We start from the raw sequence: 7379 nt of genomic DNA, 5'->3' as shown, positions 1-7379 counted from the left end.
CCAACAGTTCAGTCGCTCGGTCGTGTCCAACTCTTTGTAACCCCATGAACTGCAGCATGCAAGGCCTCCCTTTTCATCACCAACTCCCGGAGTCTACCCAAACTCATGTCAGTGAGTCAGTTATGCCATCCAACCGTCTCATCCTCTGCTGTCCCCTTCTCCTCCTATCCTCAATCTTTCCCAGCATCAGGGTCTTTTCAAATGAGTCAGCTCTTTGCATCAGGTGGCCAAAGTATTGGGAGTTTCAGCTTCAACATCAGTCCTTGCAGTGAACACCCATGACTGAATTCCTCGCTGTCCAAGGGACTGTCAAGATTTTTCTCTATCACCACAATCCCAAAGCATCAATTCTTTGGTCAACTTTGTTTATGGACCGACTCTCACATCTATCCCCTGGAGAAGGAAATGTCAACCCACTCCAGTATTCTTGCCTGGAGAATCCCATGTTCGGAGGAGCCTGGTTGGCTACAGCCCCACGGGGTCGCAAAGAGTCGGACACGACTGAGCGACTTCACTTTCACTCACATCTCTACCTGCTACTAGAAACACAATAGCTTTGACATTGGGGACCCTCGTTTGCAAAGTGATGCCTTTGCTTTAAAATACACTGCCTACTTTTATGACACCTTTCCTCTCAAGGAGCAGGCTGTCTTTTCATTTACTGACTGCAGCCACCTTCAGCAGTGAGGTCCCGGCCGCCTCACCCTCCCACTGTCCCCAGGCAGGCCTGACTTCTCTCCTGCCCACGCCCCTGACCGCTGTGCTCCGCTCGGGCCCCTCCTCCAGGCCGCTGCGCCTTTTCACTGCGCGTGCGCACAGCGTCACACCCGGAAGCGGTGAGCGGAGGTCTCAGCACGAAGTGAGTTTCTGTCTAGTCAAATTTTCTTCCGGTAGTTAGCTTTTCTCTGTAATGTGAGTTGAGGGTCGCTGCTGAACCTAAATTCCCGCGCCTTCCCACCACCCCAAGCAAATTCAGATGTCCCTATGTGGCGAAGAGGCGCCTCTATTTTGCTTTAAAGTCGCTGTGAAGCAGATGCCTGCGTTTGGTCTGAGACGCTTCGTTTCGCACCTCTTTCCTGCTTAAAACCAATGTCTGAGCTCAGTGACCCCTCTCCCCTTCCTGCACCACGTGAAATTCTTATGGGCGATGTGGGTCCCCAGGCTCGCCCTCTCGCTCCCAGGAGGCCGCGCCGGCCCCCGCTCCCGGAGAGGCGCGGTTCTCTCCCCGGTCCTGGGATTCAGGAGACCCAGTGCCGCTCCTGAGACCCCCAGGCTCCCAGCCATTCAGTCGTCGCGTCTAATCAGGCCGGTAATTCTGCCCCTCAGGCATTCCTTTCTTAGAGCGTTACCCCGACTCCTTGTGGGGGAAGGTGGCCTGGGCCAGCTACTGAAACCCATGGTTCTGTGTCCCAAATAGAACAGGCTGGAATGTGTCTCTTAAGGGCGGGGGTTTCTTATTCAGTCGCCATCCCTGCAAATAGGAGGCCAGGAGGGTCAGGAGAAGCAGAAAGAGCGACTCCGAGAGAATTAGAAATGATGGAGAAACAATGGCAACGAAGAGGATTGGTGAGGAACTTGGGAAGCCTTGAAGGTAACGGTGGGTAAAGGAGAGAAAGAGAAAAGCAGGGTCTCCGGTAAGTTAAAGGTGTGCAGAATAGGGAGGTGGTGTTGAGTCCAGGGCTGCTATCTAACGATCTAATCCTCTGCCGCCCTCTTCTATAGCCTTCAAGGAAGAGGGCCTGTAAATCAGCAGTCCCAAAGAGGGTGACAGGCGAAAGGGAGTTTACACAGAGCCCCTGCAAAGGGGATACAAGATTTGGAACCTTGACCTACAGACAATATCCTGCTGGCAGAGAAAGCGAACTACTAGCGAATGGAATCAGCGATGCACTTTATTTTCCTGGGCTCCAAAATCATTGCAGATGGTGACTTCAGCCACGAAATTAAAAGACACTTGCTCCTTGAAAGAAGAGCTATGACCAACCTAGACAGCATATTAAAATGTAGAGACATTAATTTGCAGACAAAGGTTTATATAGTCAAAACTATGATTTTTCCAGTAGTTATGCATGGATGTGAGAGTTGGATCACAAGGAAAGCTGAGTGCATAAGAATTGATGCTTTTGAACTGTGGTATTGGAGAAGACTCCTGAGAGTCCCTTGGACTGCAAGGAGATCCAACCAGTCCATTCTAAAGGAGATCAGTCCTGGGTGTTCACTGGGTGTTCACTGATGCTAAAGCTGAAACTCCAATACTTTGGCCACTTCATGCGAATAGCTGACTTACTGGAAAAGACTCGGATGCTGGGAGGGATTGTGGGCAGGAGGAGAAGGGGATACAGAGAATGAGATGGCTGGATGGCATCACTGACTTGATGGACATGAGTTTGAGTGAACTCCGGGAGTTGGTGATGGACAGGGAGGCCTGGCATGCTGTGATTCATGGGATCGCAAAGAGTCGGACATGACTGAGCGACTGAACTGAACTGAATAAATAGTTATAGACTATTTTGATGAGTACTTAGTAAGGATGTCAGTGATATTTTTTATTGAATCAAGACCTAATTTAAGCAGGCAGTATGATGGTTCATTTTCCTCTCTTTTATGTGGTCTGGTGACTAGTGAGCTATGAGTTGATCTGATGATGTTTTCTCAGGTCCAGAAGGTGAGCAGCAGTGACCCCTGAAATGATTGGCCAAATTGGGTGTGTGACTGTGTGTGGCAGTACTTTGAGGGAGTTCCCACTTGTCATTAGAATTTGAAATGCATCCGTTTTCCACAATGCAACAAGGACAACAGTAGGATGGAGGCGGGAGCACAGGCTCAGAGTCAGAGAGAATCAAGAGCCGTCTTCTGTGAATAAAGATCAATGTGAAGAGACACCTCCCACCTCCACTGGCTTCCCCGTGTCCTCAGGGCAGCATCCTGACTCCTCAAGTGTTTCCACAGCCCTTTGTCATCCTCAGGTCTCTGTCAGAGTCTCCAGCCTCATCCTGGAAGCTGACCTGTTATGGTCAGTCTGTCCTGGTCACGTTCACTTAGTCCTTATTCATAGACACCAAAACCTTCTCTGTCTCAGATCTTAGTTAGTATTTTCTCCTACCATTGGTTGTTACATTTCCGTGGCTCTTGCTCTTTCTGTTCCTTCAGGTCTAGGCCAGAGAGGTCTCCCCAATCTCCTTCTGATATTTGCTGTCACTTTAACCGGATTAACTGCCTCTATATTAATCACCTTCATCAGAGATGCCCTTCTCCTTTAATTATTTGGAATCTTTCCTCTTTTCCCTTCATTGATGGATGCCCCATGTTCCTCTTCCTCCCTGGATGCTCGCAGCATCTTACTCTGGAGGTGAGGACTGGGACTGTGGGTTGGGCTGAAGAATTCTCAGGGGAGTCAGAGCAGACAGGGTAGGTGATAATGGTTCCTGTATCTGTTCTGGACATTTCAAGTCTAATTGATCCTTACCCCATGTGGTAACAAAAAGATGTGAGGAATCCTGACAAGCCCGATAGATCTAGTGTCTTGAAGTGTCCCCAGTGTCACTGCTTACTGCAGCCCCCAGCTCTTCTAAGCTCTGTCCATCCGGGGACCAGTTGCCATCTTGGACAGCAGGTTTGCCTTCCATTTGTTCATCTGCTCAGAGCAAGGGATGCTCAGTTTCCTGTGTTCAGAGTGGCCAGAAGGTTTGGAAGTTAAGTGCATATGAAGGAGACACCTCCCTGTCCCACAGCCGCACACCCCCTTAATGACCTGAGGGATCTGCCAGTGAGCTGTGAGTGCGGAGAAGAGGAGCCAGTGAGATGGGATCTCTCTCTTGTGACTTCTTTACCAACCATCCCTCAACTGCATAAAGTCTGCCGTTGCTGACAGGTTTTCCCAAGAGGACCAGGTTCTTGGTCTCCATTCTGAATGCTCAGTGTTCTTGGATTTACAGCTTCGGCGCATTTCTGTTCCAATGCCCACGCCCAGTAGTCTCTGCTCTTTAGCCCTCTTGTTCAGCCGTGCCCGCAGAAGAGGCAGTGAAAAGGGTGTCGGGTCAGCGGAGGTGCCCCCTGCTGCTCTGTACATGAGGCCTCACCAGGAGGGGTATGTGACCCCAGGGAAAGTGTGGGAAAGTTCCTGTGTTGTTCTCTGTGCCAGAGTTGACTGTCCTGCATCTTTCCTGAGACAGTGGGCACAGAGGACACTCTGTTCCACATGGTGAGGTCCTCCCTGTGTGTTGGGACACAGGAAGGGGCTGTGTTGACTCTAAGCATTAAACATAATGTTTTCCACTTTCTTGACACCCCTCTGAAGACTCCTGTTGCCCGAGGAAGCCCAGAAGAGGAGGAAGAGGAAAAAGCAGGAGTCAGGAATGGCTCTTTGTCAGATGAGGTCATATTCTCAGTTGATTCTCAGTCTGTCCTTCCTGAAATACCTATCTTTGGACTGGCTAATCTTCTCTGACTCTGGAAGTCAGTATCCTCTCTGACTCCTGTACATGCACACTCACCCGGGGCCTTCCCTCAGGACCAGTTGTCTCCACTTAGATCCTGTCTCCCCATGACCCGGTGACCTGGCCCTTGTGAGGAGGCTCCCCTGGGCACCATCCTGGGCAGGGCTTCTCACCCACGAGTTGGAAACGGGGTCTCAGTGCTGTTGGGCAGCAAGGATTGCTTAGGGCCCGTCTGGATGTGCTGTCTGCACTCTTGTCAACTAGGGAAAGGAAGCTACAGGTGGAAGTCAGGTATTAACATGCACAGTACATTGTAAAATATGGATAGAGGCCACTAAGGGGAAATCAGTCCTGATTTTGTATAGTACATTTAAAAGTAATTGAGCCTCCTTGAAAATCTTAAGGATTTGGGAATGGAATGGAAAGTTCAGAAAGAGACTTCAGGGCTAGGGTATGTTTCATTATACCATCTAATTGAAACTATGGAGTCAACTTTTTTTTTTTTTAATTTATTTTCTGGCCACATGATGCAGCTAGTGGAGTCTTGGTTCCCTGAGTAGGAATTGAACCTGAAACCCTGCAATAGAATATGAGTACTTAACCACTTGACCTCCAGGAAATCCCCCAACTTTCCTAATCTCATTGCAATATTTTGTTCATGGAATAAAAAGATAAACTTTGGCTTTTGTTAATAACTGCACACATATCATTGAGGATGTAATCATCTTGCTGTTTTTTAAATATTTATTTGCTGTACTGGCTCTTCATTGCTGCAGTGGCTTTTATCTAGTTCTATGTGGTGGCCACTCTCTGGTTGCAGTGTTAGGGCATTGTTGCGGCTTCTCTTGTCTTGCAGCACAGGCTCTAGAGGAGGCTGGCTTCAATAGTTTCACCTTCTGGGTCTAGAGCCTGGTTCAGAAATTGAGGCTCATGGGCTTAGTTACCTCTTGGTATATGGGATTGTACCGGAGCAGGGATCAAAGCTGTGTCTCTTGCACTGGCCAATGGATCCTTTACCACTTTGCTACCAGGGAAGACCTCATATTTTTTTAAAATATAGATATTTTATAGAGATTGTAGTTGAAGTCTTTTGTATGTTACTTTATGTGTATACTACTTTTTATTTTTTTGAACTAGTATAAAATAACTTGAGGACTCCTCCTAGTACAGTGGAGAAGAATGTGCCTGCCAATGTAGGGTGCATGGTTCCACCCCAGGTCCAGGAAGATCCCTCAAAGCAACTACGCCCACATGGCACAACTACTGAGCCTGTGCTCTAGAGCCCGGGACCATCACTCCTGAAGCCCGCACACTCCAGAGCCTGTGCTCCAAAACAAGAGAAGGCACTGCAGTGACAAGCCCGTGCACCGCAGCCTCAACTGGAGAAAACCCGCTAACAGCAACATTCTGTGTGTCAAGGGTTTTAATCAAACTGCCAAGCTTGCAGTTCATCAGAGATATCATACTGGGGAGAAACTGTGTAAATGTGTATGTGGAAAGGACTTCAGTCAAACTTCAAGCTGTGCAGTTCATGGAATAATTCATACTGGAGAGAAACCTTAGAAATGTAACAATTGTGACAAATGTTTTATTGCACATTCATCCTTAACTGGTCATCAGGCAGTTCCTATGGGAGAGAAAGCATAGAAATGTAATTTGGTGGAGGAGTCTACAGTTCCAGCTCTTACTTTGCAGTTCATCAGAGAATTCATACCAGAGAGGAACCATGTAAATGTGATATCTGTTGCAGGGGTTTTAGACGTATTGGAAAACTTTCTGTTCATTGAGGAAGTCATACTGGAGAGAAACCATATACATGAGATCTCAGCAGCAAGTGCTTTAATCTAAATGCAAACCTTGCAATTCATCGTAGAATTCATACTGGGGAGAAGCCTTAGAAAGGTAACAATTGTGCCAAACATATTAGTGAACAGTCAGCTTTAACTCACCGCCATTCAGTTCATGTAGGAGAGAAAGTGTAGAAATGTGATGTATGTGACCAGTTCTATATTTGAAATGACCATATTAGAAATCATAGATAATTCATAGTGGAGAAAAATGTTAAGAATGGAACAATTGTGAAACACATTTAGTGCAAATGTAATGAGTTTGGCAAAGCCTTTAATCTGAGTTCAGGCCCTATCAGAGAATTCATACTGTATAGAAAGCATTCAGATGTGGCAGAGCTTCTAGTGCTTGCTCAGCCTTAACTGAGCATTAGGTGGCTCCTAGAGAAGGAAATGGCAACCCACTCCAGTGTTCTTGCCTGGAGAATCCCAGGGACGGGGAAGCCTGGTGTGCTGCTGTCTATGGGGTCACACAGAGTCGGACACGACTGAAATGACTTAGCAGCAGCAGAGAAGAGAGAAACCTCATAAATGTAATTTATGTGACAAACCCTTCAGTCACAAGGAATGACTTTGCAGATCATCTGAGAATCCATATGGCAATGAAAACTTACAAGTGTAGTAAATGCAGTAAAGTATATCCACTTTTTGACACTCAGAAAAGTCAAACTGGAGGAAAACCACATGAAATGTGCTAGGTGTGGCAAAGCTTTGATTCTGTGTTCAGATGTAACTAACCATCGGGTAATTAATTAGAATTGAAGTCTTACCCACCTAGTGTACGTGTTATGTGTTTCAGAAGCCATTTGGTTTTTACAAAATTCATACTGGTGAGAAGCCATACATTTAGAGCACAGTCAATCCCTCCAGTCTAGATTGGAAGGAATCATAAATATGATGTGTGTGGTCAGACCTTCAGTAATGGGCTGATCATTCCCATCATCAGATTATTCATAATATAGTGACACGTTACAAATGTAAGAGTATGGCACATCCTTTACGTGGCATTCAGGCCTAAAAAGACATCAGGTGATCCATACTGGAGAGACCATCCGAATGCAGTCAATGTGGCCAGGCTTTTCAGGTGTTTACACCT

This window comes from Moschus berezovskii, chromosome 22, assembly GCF_049115385.1.
Source record: "Moschus berezovskii isolate FMDL1 chromosome 22, NW_MosBer_1.0, whole genome shotgun sequence".
NCBI classification, from domain to species: domain Eukaryota; kingdom Metazoa; phylum Chordata; class Mammalia; order Artiodactyla; family Moschidae; genus Moschus; species Moschus berezovskii.
This window is presented reverse-complemented; position numbering follows the sequence as displayed.